Genomic DNA, 12,171 nt, shown 5'->3' with positions numbered 1-12,171 from the left:
CATTGTGTACACTTATGGTACATACCTGTAGTATGTGCCAAACCATTTTCAGCATGATAACCATTTTCAGCACGGGCAGCACCAGGAGTGAGTACAAGTGGTTGAGGCACCATTATGGGACTAACACAGTGCGGCACAGTCAAATTTTGAGGCCACTGCATTTTTGGAAGAGATATTGCAGTTTTAAGTTTTCCTATATTAATTGAGGTCTTGAAGTCCAGTGGTAGTGTACCAGCCTTAGAACCAAAAGTTTTGATTCAAGTTTCATTTTAGGATTTGACGGCCCAGGAAGGTACATTGTTAATGTAATTTAAACAGATTGGTTAACAATGGCAGGCAGTAAGAGTTGAGAGAGATTTTTGGTTAATCATTTGATGGAAGAAAGTTGAAGCTTTGACCACTATGAGCCATAGCTCTAGACTGTAACGTGCACAAGAAAGTGTATGTTGTCACAGGAACTAAAACTTTTTCTAGTTGTTACATTTCTTAGAATTATAATTAATTAAATTAGAAGTATTTTTCATTCATATTGCTTAAGACAGTTATACTGAAAAAGCACCAATGTTTGCTCATTTCTGAACAAAGGTTGCCCCAAGTCTATAATTCAGATTTGAAAAATGATAGCAAGGTCTTAGATTGGAAATTTTAGTATGAATTCACTTTGGAGAGATTCCATAGGACAACAAGACTTTCCCTTTTATAATAACTCAGTTTGAAGACAATGTCTTAATGACACTAAATTTGTATTAAAATAGTTCTGTAGCCATTGTTTATGTCACAAAACCACACGTAGGCTATTACTTTTGTTAATTTGCTCTACATGGTTGCTACAGATTGTAAAGACCACAGCTTTGACTTTAATTTGGACTGTGAACCAACATGGGAAATGGACTGCTTTAAATCAAGACCTGTCAAAGGAATTGCTGGACTTTTAGTAACTTGTTACTGGAACTCATTGTGAGTTGTGTTTACTCTGTTGCTTTGAAACAGGTATTTAAGATGTCATAACACCAGGGATACTGCCGAGATGGTTTGCTGATTTGGTTGTACAGTCTGGATCACTTGTGGAGGCTGAGAGTCATCAGCATGAAACAATTCCCTGATTGTCTTCTGGTTAAAAAGTGTGTGCACAATACAGAGGCAGAAGCCTCCACGTTGCATAATATAAAGAGCTTCTCTTCGTCCCTCTTTGTCTCTCTCTCTCTCTCTCTCTCTCTCTCATATTCTCTCAACAAAGAAGCAACCAAGATCTTAAAGATAGCTAAAATAAAACAAAGAAATACGGATGTTGATATTGTCTCCCATCATTTTCTGTATTTTCAAACCAGTGTCTGAAGGACCGAACAACTAGCATGCCAAGTGTCTGCAGTAATGAAAGCAACTGGAAAGCATAAACAATTCAGAGATCAGAAGGACTTGGGAAGAAAAAGGGATACCTTGTTGTATCCTATTGACTACTGCAATTGAACTATGTTTGCCCAGCATTTTTCTTCACCCATTCATAACATCTATGTTTATTTGTTTGTCTGTACCATTTGGGTCTGTGCTTAAGAAGGGAATTAGAATTTCAGTTAGTAGACTGATATGTAATTTACAATTTTGTTTTGCCTATGTTTAGACTTGATTGCTTTGTAATAAAGAATAGATTATTCTCAAATGCAGGATGTTGTTTTTGTTAACCTGTGCTCATCAGTCAGGGAACTTGGGGGGAACTTTGAGTGCATTGAACAAGTCTTAACTTGTGTGAGTTATGGGGTTTGAGTATCAATGGGTCATGACAAGAGATTGGGGGCACTTGGCTGCTATTATTTTGAAACAGAGACAACAAGAATTTAGTCGTGGTACTGGGTATGTGGGCTGTTTTCCCTGGAGCGCGGAGGCTAAGGGGTGACCTTATAGAGGTTTACAAAATTATGAGGGGCGTGGAGAGGATAAATAGACAAAGTCTTTTCCCTGGGGTCGGAGAGTCCAGAACTAGAGGGCATAGGTTTAGGGTGAGAGGGGAAAGATATAAAAGAGACCTAAGGGGCAACTTTTTCACACAGAGGATGGTGCGGGCATGGAATGAGCTATCAGAGGAAGTGGTGGAGGCTGGTACAATTGCAACATTTAAGAGGCATTTGGATGGGTATATGAATATGAAGGGTTTGGAGGGATATGGGCCGGGTGCTGGCAGGTGGGACTAGATTGGGTTGGGATATCTGGTCGACATGGACAGGTTGGACCGAAGGGTCTGTTTCCATTCTGCACATCTCTATGACTCTATGACTCTAAGATATCATGTTCTCTACTCTTGAAAAGAAATGGCAGTGGAAACTATGAAGGGCTTCCTGCAGATGGCAGATCAAACCCTGATGAAACTCAATATAATTACAGAAGCCAGGTTATTTGAATTGGCAAGTAAATTGGGAGAAGGAATTGCATGCAAAAGCTAAAAATACAGACTTAATTGAAGGGTGATTGCAACATTTGGGTTGAATAGCAATATGGGAGAGACCAGCTACTCCAAGTGTGAAACATTGAAATCAGGTAATACTGACTTCCAATTGAAAGAGTTTGAGCGTGAGGAGAATTAAAGTGACTTGAGCTGGAGATGGAATTCTGTTGGGAAGAGAGAAATAATTCAAGTGTTTAGGAAACTAGATTTAGTATTGTAAAGGAATATGAGAAGAGAGGTCAGGAATTTAAGCTTGTAATGCAGCAGTTTGCAAAACAGCCATCAGAAATTGGTGTAGAATCTAATAGGGAGTACTCTTGCCAGAAAGAAAATGTTTAAGTTGTACAGGACCTAAAAAAATTTGAGGAAAAGAAAGTAGAGACATTCTTCATGTCTTTTGAGAAAATAGCAAGACAAATGAACTAGATGAAGGGAAACTGGATATTGATTCTGCAGAGTAAGCTGACAGGTAAATCTCAGGAAATGTCTGCTTCACTGTCAGTAGAGGTTTCAAGGGATTATGATACTGTAAACATAACTACACTTGGTTTATATGAGTTAGTGCCTGAGGCATAAAGGTAAAGGTTTTGGAATTTAACGTAACCATGCATTGAAAGGGTTAGGCAATGTAATTGTGACAGAGGGATATGAGCATGAGAAGCTGAAGCCATGTGTGAAGACCTTAGACAGATCATTCTCTTAGAACAATTTAAAAGTGCATTAACTTCTTTAATAAGAATATATGTTGAAGATAGCAGAGTTGTAAACTGCTAGAAATAAAGTAGTAATTGTTAATGTTTATGGGCTAATACATAAAACTTTTTTTGTCACCCTCATAAATTGAAAAGGAAAGAGAGAGGCAAGATGAAAGGCAAGCAAGTAGCTAGGGTAAACCCATAACACCATAAGAAATAGGAACATTTGGCTGCTCGAGCCTGCTCCACCATTCAATATGAACATGACTGATCCATCACACCCACTCTCCTGTTCTTTCCCCATAACTCTTGATTCCCTTACTCATCAAGAATCTATCTATCTCAGCTTTCATTAGACACAAGGACTCTGCTCCCACAACGTTCAGAGAGAATAAATTCCTCCTCATCTCAGTTTTAAGTTGGCACCCTGTTATTCTGAGACTATGCCTCTGGTCCTATTCTCTTCCATGAGGGGAAACATTGTCTCAGCATTCATCCTGTCAAGCCCCTTAAAAATCCTACATGTTTCAGTAAGATCACATCTCATTCTTCTAAACTCCAGTGAGTAGAGCCCCAACCTGTTTAGCGTATGCTCAGAGTCAATCTTTCCATAACAGGGAACATTCATGTGAACTTCTCTGAACTGTCACCAATGAAATGATAGCTTTTCTTTTAAGTAAGGGAGCCAAAATGGTTCACAATCCTCCAAATGTGGTCACATTAGCACCTTGTGCAATTGCAGTAAGGCTTTCCTATTTTTATAATCCAACTCCCTTGAAATAAGGCCCAACATCCATTAGCCTTCCTGGTTACCTGCTGCATCTGTGTGCTAACTTTGTGTTTTGTGCACAAATATCCTACAAGTGTATTGCAGCTCTCCTCAGTTTTTTTCCCCATTTAAATAGTATTCTATTCTTTTGTTCTCCCTTCCAAAATGAATAATGTTGCATTTTCCCACATTATAGATGGTTCTGTGGTCGAAAACAAGACTCCCAAATGGTATGTTGCTTCTCAGGTGCACGGGTCAGGGATGTCTGAGCTCAGCTGCAGAACATTCTCAAGGGTGAGGGTGAACAGTCAGTTGTCGTGGTGCATATCGGTACTAATAATATAGATAAAAAACAGGATGAGGTCGTGCAAGCCGAATTTTGGGAGTTAGGAGGCAAATTGAAAAGTAGGACCTCAGAGGTAGTAATCTCAGGATTGCTACCAGTGCCAGGCACTAGTCAGAGTAAAATAAAAGAATAGGCAGGATGAATTCGTGGCTTGAGAGATGGGCGGGGAGGAGGGTTCAGATGTTTGGGACATTGGGACCGGTTCTGGGAGCAGTGGGGCTATTTCAAATTAGACTGTCTACACCTGCACCGGACTGGAACCAACATCCTTGGGGGCGCTTTTGCTAACACTGCTGGGGAGGAGGTGTTGCACGAAGTTGGAGGCGGGGCTGGGGTGGGGAAGTGGTACAGGGGGTTGGGGGTGGGGCTGGGGTTGGGGGAAGTGTTGCATGGGGCTGGGGGTGGGGGGGAGATGTTGCACAGGGCTGGGGGCGGAGGAGGTGTTGCACAGGGCTGGGCTAGGAAATGTGTTGCACAGGGCTGGAGGTGGGGCTGGTGCCAGGGGAGGTATTGCACAGGGCTGGGGGCGGGGCGATGTTGCACGGGGCTGGGGGTGGGGGAGGTGTTGCACAGGGTTGGGGCAGGGGAGGTGTTGCATGGGGCTGGGACGGGGGAGGTGTTGCATGGGGTTGAGGGTGGGGCTAAGGCCAGGGGAGGTGTTGCACAGGGCTGTGGGTGGAGCTGGGGCAGGGGACGTGTTGCACGGGGTTGGGGGTGGGGCTGGGGGTGGGGGAAGCGTTGCACAGGGCTGGGGATGGGGTTGGGGTGGGAAGGTGTTGCATGGGGCTGGAACGGGGGAGGTGTTGCACGGGGCAGGGTTGAGCTGGGACGGGGCATGTGTTGTATGGGGTTGGGGGTGGGGCTGGGGCAGAGGAGGCGTTGCACAGGGCTGGTGGTGGGGCTGGGACAGGGAGATGTTGGATGGGGCTGAGGCGGGGGAGGTGTTGCACGGGGCTGGGGGTGGGGGAGGTGTTGCACGAGGTTGGGAGTGGAGCTGGGGTGGGGGAGGTGTTGCACGGGGCTTTGCTGGGGCTGGGGTGGGGGAGGTGTTGCACGGGGTTGGAGCGGGGAGGAGTTGCAGGGGGCTGGGGGTGGGTCTGGGGCAGGGGAGGTGTTGCACGGGGTTGGAGCGGGGAGGAGTTGCATGGGGCTGGGGCCGGGAGGTGTTCCACAGGGCTGAGGGTGGAGCTGGGCCGGGGAAGATGTTGCACAGGGTTGGGGGTGGGGCTGGGGCTGGGGTGGTGTTGCACGCGGCTGGGGCAGGGGAGGTATTGTACCATGGTTGGGGGTGGGGCTAGGGCCGGGGGAGGTGTTGCATGGGGCTAGGGGTGGAGCTGGGGCAGGGGAGGTGTTGCACTGGGCTGTGGGTGGGGGAGGTGTTGCATGGGGCTGGGGCGGGGGAGGTGTAGCACGGGGCTGGAGCGGAGGAGGTGTAGCACGGGGCTGGGGCTGGGGCGGGGGAGGGGTTGCACGGGGCTGGGGGCAGTGGATGTGTTGCACGGGACTCAGGGCGGGGCTGGGGCTGGGGGAGGTGTTGCATGGGGTTGGGGTGGGGCTGGGGCTGTGGCTGGGAGAGATGTTGCACGGGGTTGGGGTGGAGTTGGCGCGGGGGGAAGTGTTGCACAGAGCTGGGGCGGGGGGAGGTGTTGCCCGGAGCTGGGGGTGTAGCTGGGGCAGGGGAGGTGTTCACAGGGCTGGGGGTAGTGCTGGGTGGGGGGGAGGTGTTGCATGGGGCTGGGGGTGGAGCTGGGCCTGGGGGAGGCGCTGCATGGGGCTGGGGCAAGGGAGGTGTTCACAGGGCTGGGGGTAGTGCTGGGTGGGGGGGAGGTGTTGCATGGGGCTGGGGGTGGAGCTGGGCCTGGGGGAGGCGCTGCATGGGGCTGGGGCAAGGGAGGTGTTGCACGGGGCTGGGGGTGGGGGAGGTGTTGCACGTGGTTGGGAGTGGAGCTGGGGTGGGGGAGGTGTTGCATGGGGCTGGGGTTGGAGCTGGGGTGGGGGAGGTGTTGCATGGGGCTGGGGTTGGAGCTGGGGCAGGGAGGTGTTGTAGGGAGTTGGGGCAGGGAGGTGTTGCACGGAGCTGGGGCGGGGGTGGTGTTGCACGGAGCTGGGGTGGGGGTGGTGTTGCATGGAGCTGGGGTGGGGGTGGTGTTGCATGGGGTTGGGGGTGGAGCTGGGGCGGGGAGGTGTTTCACGGAATTGCTGGTGGGGGGCCGTTGTTGGGGGTGGGGGTAGGTATCTGATGACATCGGGTGGCAGGGGTTTGGGGGGCAGGGCACAGGAGGTATGGTGTTGCCTCATCTCATGAACGAGGAGCAGACTTTAAAAATTCGGAGCCCCAGTGGAAATGCATTTAATTGATTAACCGAATAGTCGATTATCTGAATGAAATATTGCCCGCCCATCACGTTCGGATAATCGAGGTTCCCCTATATATTGTGATCTCAACACAAATCCTTGTGGAATCCCAATGGTTATACAGGTCACCAACTTGAAAAAGAATCCCTTATCCCCACTTGCTGTCTCCTGTCCATTAGCCAATTCTTTATCCATGCCTCCCATTGCATTAGTTGTTATTTTATGGAATATGTTTTTGTGAGGTATCTTGTTGAACGTCTTCTAGAAGTCCAAATACAACACATCTACTGGCTCCCCTTCATCCACTCTGGTTGAGACTTCCTTGAAAAAAATCTAATAAATTAGTCAGACATGCTTTTCCTTTCACAAAGGATTAGATTATGATTTTCCAAATGTTCTGCCATTACTTCTTTGATAATTGATACCAATACTTTTCTAACAATAGATGTTTTACAAACTGGCCTGTAGTTTCCCACTTATTGCCCCCTTTTTGAATTAGGGACGCCACATGCACAGTTTTCCAATCCTCCGATAACTTCTCCAGAATTGGTACTTTTTGAAAAAATTACAATCAACGCATTCACAATCTTGTCTTCCTTTAGCCCATGAGGTTATTGAATACAACTTGTTAAGAGGGGGGATAGCTGAGAATGCCTCAACATTTCCTCAGTCAATCAGAAAGGAAGGTATTGAGGGTGGAGGTGAAAATCTAAGACTTAAGTATTTTCATTGTAACAAAGTGAGACTCATTCATTCAGAATGCTGAAAGTTCTGAGTGAAGTTCTGCATGGCACTTATTGGTATTCATGTGAATGGAGTCCATATAGGGAGCTCAAAAGGGAAATGCCACAGATCAAATTGCAGTTGAAACTGCAGCAAGAGATCAGAAGTAAATACTGTTCTGAGTTCAGAAGAAGCAGATAGATAAATCTATAAGTGGTTTTTGTCGAAAGGGATGATAACTCTTTCTTCTTCAAATGCTGCAGCCAAAGCTATAAAATAAATTGAGGGATTTAGGTGCTGCTCAGACTTTGTACTGGAGAAGGGATGGAAACTGGCGAAGTCCACATTGATGCCCTGGGGTTGAAGGGTTCCGAGGTAGAAGATGAGGCGTTCTTCCTCCAGGTGTCGGGTAGTGAGGGAGTGGCGGTGGAGGAGGCCCAGGACCTGCATGTCCTCGGCTGAATGGGAGGGGGAGTTCCCTTCAACCCCAGGGCCTCAATGTGGACTTCACCAGTTTCCTAATTTCCCCTCCCTCCACCTTACCCCAGTTCCAAACTTCCAGCTCAGCACCATCCTCATGACCTGTCCCACCTGTCAATCTTCCTTCCCACCTAACTGCTCCACCCTCCTCTCTGACCTATCACCTTTACCCCTTCCTCCATCCACCTATTGTAATCCCGGCTACCTTCTCTCCAGCCCCACCCCCTCCCATTTTTTCCTCCACCCTTTGAGGCTTCCAGCCTCATTCCTGATGAAGGGCTCCTGCCTGAAACATTGATTTTCCTGCTCCTTGGATGCTGCCTGCCCTGCTGTGCTTTTCCAGCACCACTCTAATCTTGAAGCTATTCGGAATGCTAACCTTTGTTGCAAAAGGATTTGACAAGTGTTGCTTCAATTGTATACAGGCTTGGTTACACCACACCTGAAGTAGTATGTTCAGTTTTGATCTCTCTTATCTTAGGATAGATTGCCGTAAGAGTGGAATTAAATCTTCACCAGACTTGTTCCCAGTATGATGGAATGGTCCTATGAAGAACGAATGGGCAAACAAGGTCTATATTCTCTCGAGTTTTGAAGAATGAGAGGTGATCACATTGAAATTGTCTTCAAGGGATAGACAAAGTCGATGCAGATAAGGTATTTCCCCTGGTTGGGGAGTCTGGAACCAGAGGGGCATAGTTAAAAAATATTAAAGGAGATTTCAATAAATGTTTGATTATAAATGATGTAAAGAGTTACAGAGACATTTATGGTAAAAGGCATTAAAGTGTTCAACTAGCAATGATCTTATAAAATAATGGAAGTGCTTCAAGGGGCTAAATGGCATACTCCTGTTCCTATGTTTCTAACCAATGCTGTTTCAATAACCAGGTATTTTACATGGCTAAGACTTCATAAAAACACAGTGCATATGTGTTAAATGTGTTAAACCAGCACTTTTGATACACATGCCAGTTTTTTTTTAAATCATCACGTGTTAGTAGATTGTGTTGGACCATTAACAAAAATGAAAGCAGGGACATAATATATCTTAACAAATATGGATGTGGAATCCTGAGTTCCAGAAGCTGTTTCTTTAAAGACAATTACAATTAGGGTAGAAGTAGAAAAGTTAAGTCAGTTTCGTGCTCATTATGGCCAATTGAAATACAATTCAATCAATATTCTAAACTCATGTCTAAAGTTTCCCAGGACATCAGCAATGAATCGCAGATGCTGGAAATCTGAAACAAAAACAGAAATTGCTGGAGAAGCTCAGCAAGTCTGACAACATCTGTGGAGACAAAGCAGAGTCAACCTTTTTGGTCCATTGACCTTTCTTCAGAACTTGCTCTAGGGCATCTGCATAGGAGTTGGATCCAATATTGTCCTTGATCTAATCTTCTTCTGCTTCATCAATAACCTCCCCTCTATCATAAGCCCAGAAATGGGCATGTTTGCTCATTATGTGATACTCAGTACCATTCATGACTCCTCAGATACTGAAGCAGTACATGTCCAAATGCAGCAAGACCTGGACAACTTCTGGGCAAACCACTTTGGTTGACAAATAGCAAGTAACATTAGCAACACACATTTGCCTGACAATGACCATCTATAAAAAGAGATGATCTAACAATCATCCCTTGACATTCAATGGCATTACTATCACAGAACCTCCATGAGCAATATCCTGAGTGGGTTATCACTAGCCAGAAACTGAACTGGGCTAGCATATAAATACTATGGCTGTAAGAGCGAGTCAGAGGCTAGACATTCTGCAATGAATAACTCGCCTCCTGACTCCCCAAAGCCTGTTCACCATCAATAAGGCACAAGCCAGGAGTGTGATGGAATACTCCTCATTTGTTTTTAGATTACTTACAGTGTGGAAACAGGCCCTTCGGCCCAACAAGTCCACACCGCCCCGCCGAAGCGCAACCCACCCATACCCCTACATTTACCCCTTACCTAACACTACGGGCAATTTAGAATGGCCAATTCACCTGACCTGCACATCTTTGGACTGTGGGAGGAAACCGGAGCACCCGGAGGAAACCCATGCAGACACGGGGAGAACGTGCAAACTCCACACAGACAGTCGCCTGAGGTGGGAATTGAACCCAGGTCTCTGGCGCTGTGAGGCAGCAGTGCTAACCACTGTGCCACCATGCCGCCCCTAAACCCACACAGACACGGGGAGAATGTGCAAACTCCACACAGTCAGTCGCCAGAGGCAGGAATTGAACCCGGTCTCTGGCGCTGTGAGGCAGCAGTGCTAACCACTGTGCCATCGTGCCATATTTGTTTGGATGAGTGCTGCTTCAAAAACACTCAAGAAGCTTGACACCATCCACTTGATTGGCTCACAACATTGACTCCCTTCATCATTGAGGCTCGGTAGTAGCAATTTATACCAACTACAAGATGCACTGCAGAAATTCAACAAGGCTCCTTGAACAGAACTTTCCAAACCCACAATCACTTCCATCTCGAAGGACAAGGGCAACAGATACATGGGAATACCATTGCCTATAAGTTCCCCTTCAAGCCACCGATGGTTCTGACTTGGAAATTTGTCACAGTTCCTTTAGTGTCAGTGGGTCAAACTCCTGAAACTCCCTCCCTGAGTGTACCTCCACTTCATAGACTGCAGCAGTTTGAGAAAGTAGCTCACCCTCATCTTCTCACTGCCACCTTCTATGGATGGGCAATATTTGCTGGCCCAGCCATCTATGCACACATGCCAATGAGTTAAAAGAAGATACATTTTCTAAACACCTCATTGTAGCTTTAGGAAAAATCTTCCACCCTTGTAAAATGAACAATCCTTGAAGTACAGCGTATTCAAATTGAATTCAACAACTTTAATCACAAATACATCTATTTTCTATTCTAACATTCTTGTTTAATTTACAATGGAAGAGATGCCCATCAACTGAAAACTGATATTAATTTTAATTCCGCTATCTTTTATATACCCCAGGGGCCACTGATTATAAGTGTACGATTACAAGCTTAGGAAACCACAAACTAAATATGATTGAAGAGGTAGCTTATTCAGACTCAAGAGTCATAAATTAATGGAGCAAATTGCCATCAGTGTGACGAATGTTGGGTCTGCTGAATCACTGACAAAAGAAATAGACACGTTTTTGATTAGGGAGTGGAAGGAGACTTACTGCTGTACAAAAAACAAATAAAATGGCATAGTCACAGAATTTTGGCAAACTCTGAAATGGGCTGGATGGCCTTCTCACATATTCCAGTCTTAATATATTCCTGTTATTCACAAAACAGGGACAGAAAAAGATACTTAATAACCTTGAAAAATGCTTAAATCAGATTAACTCTGTTTATTGCCTAGAAGTGATTCCTAGTTTAAAGATAAGTATTACGTCATCTTTTTTTTATATTTATTTCTGATAAGGTAAGGTCCAATTCATTTATCAGTGAAAGTGATCTATTCCTTTCAGATCCCATTTCAATTTTAACTGTTTTCCAGAATTTTGTTTTCTATATTCTGTACGAACTGAAAATAGTTTGCAGATTCAGTTTCATGAATAAGTCATAGGACATTTTTTTCTACTCCTTTATCTATTATGCAATGATGACTGTGTACTTAGAGATTCCAGAACACAGAAACAAGACTCGTACATTTTGGATGCTATGAAACAATAAATTATGGGCAGATGGGGCCAAAGAGACCACAATTAATCTAATCTATGGTAAATGTCACTCTTGCGAAGCAGCGGCAAGTTGCCAAAGCATTGACACTGATAATGTCAGATGTAATGTTGAAATAAAAATAAACGTCCTATTTAACCAACTGAATAACATTTTCCTTCATGTTTTTAAGGCATTTGAGACTGTAAACAAAATCTTCATTGTTTAATATAAAGCCATGCAGAAAGAATGCTTGACAATTTTGAAAGGATTTATTCTCCAAATAAAATCAAATGTGCTGCATTTGTTTTGGGATATGTTTTGCTAAACAAAGTATGTAGAAGCTTAAAATTCCAGAAGAGTATGACGAGAATTTATAAATTTAGAGAATATCACAAAGAACCACAATGTGCCATATATGTTACTGACAACACAGACATGGAATAGTATTGAGTTACCAGAAAGAAGGCATCAGGGAAGACAAATAGCTGTGGTGGTGCCTTAACTTTGCCTCTTAAACTGCCACCACTTAAAGCAACATGCGGGAAAAGAAATCAAAAACAGAACCAGACACTTCTTACAAACTTGTAGAAGACTCGGTGTTCTTAACTTTATGTAACACGGCTTCGTTGACATTCAGTAACTGGTTGGAGGCTATGATAGCAATTTCGAGATTACTTGGATAATATTAACTGCTATC

General features: G+C 45.0%; 1 protein-coding gene across 1 annotated transcript in view; it reads right to left on the bottom strand.

Annotated features, from left to right (window-relative positions):
* Nucleotides 1-12,171, bottom strand: part of fgf10a (fibroblast growth factor 10a) — a 170,006-nt gene that overhangs the window by 112,316 nt on the left and 45,519 nt on the right. The window lies entirely within an intron of this gene.

Source organism: Chiloscyllium punctatum, chromosome 1 (assembly GCF_047496795.1).
Source record: "Chiloscyllium punctatum isolate Juve2018m chromosome 1, sChiPun1.3, whole genome shotgun sequence".
Classification (NCBI taxonomy): Eukaryota; Metazoa; Chordata; class Chondrichthyes; order Orectolobiformes; family Hemiscylliidae; genus Chiloscyllium; species Chiloscyllium punctatum.
This window is presented reverse-complemented; position numbering and strand designations above follow the sequence as displayed.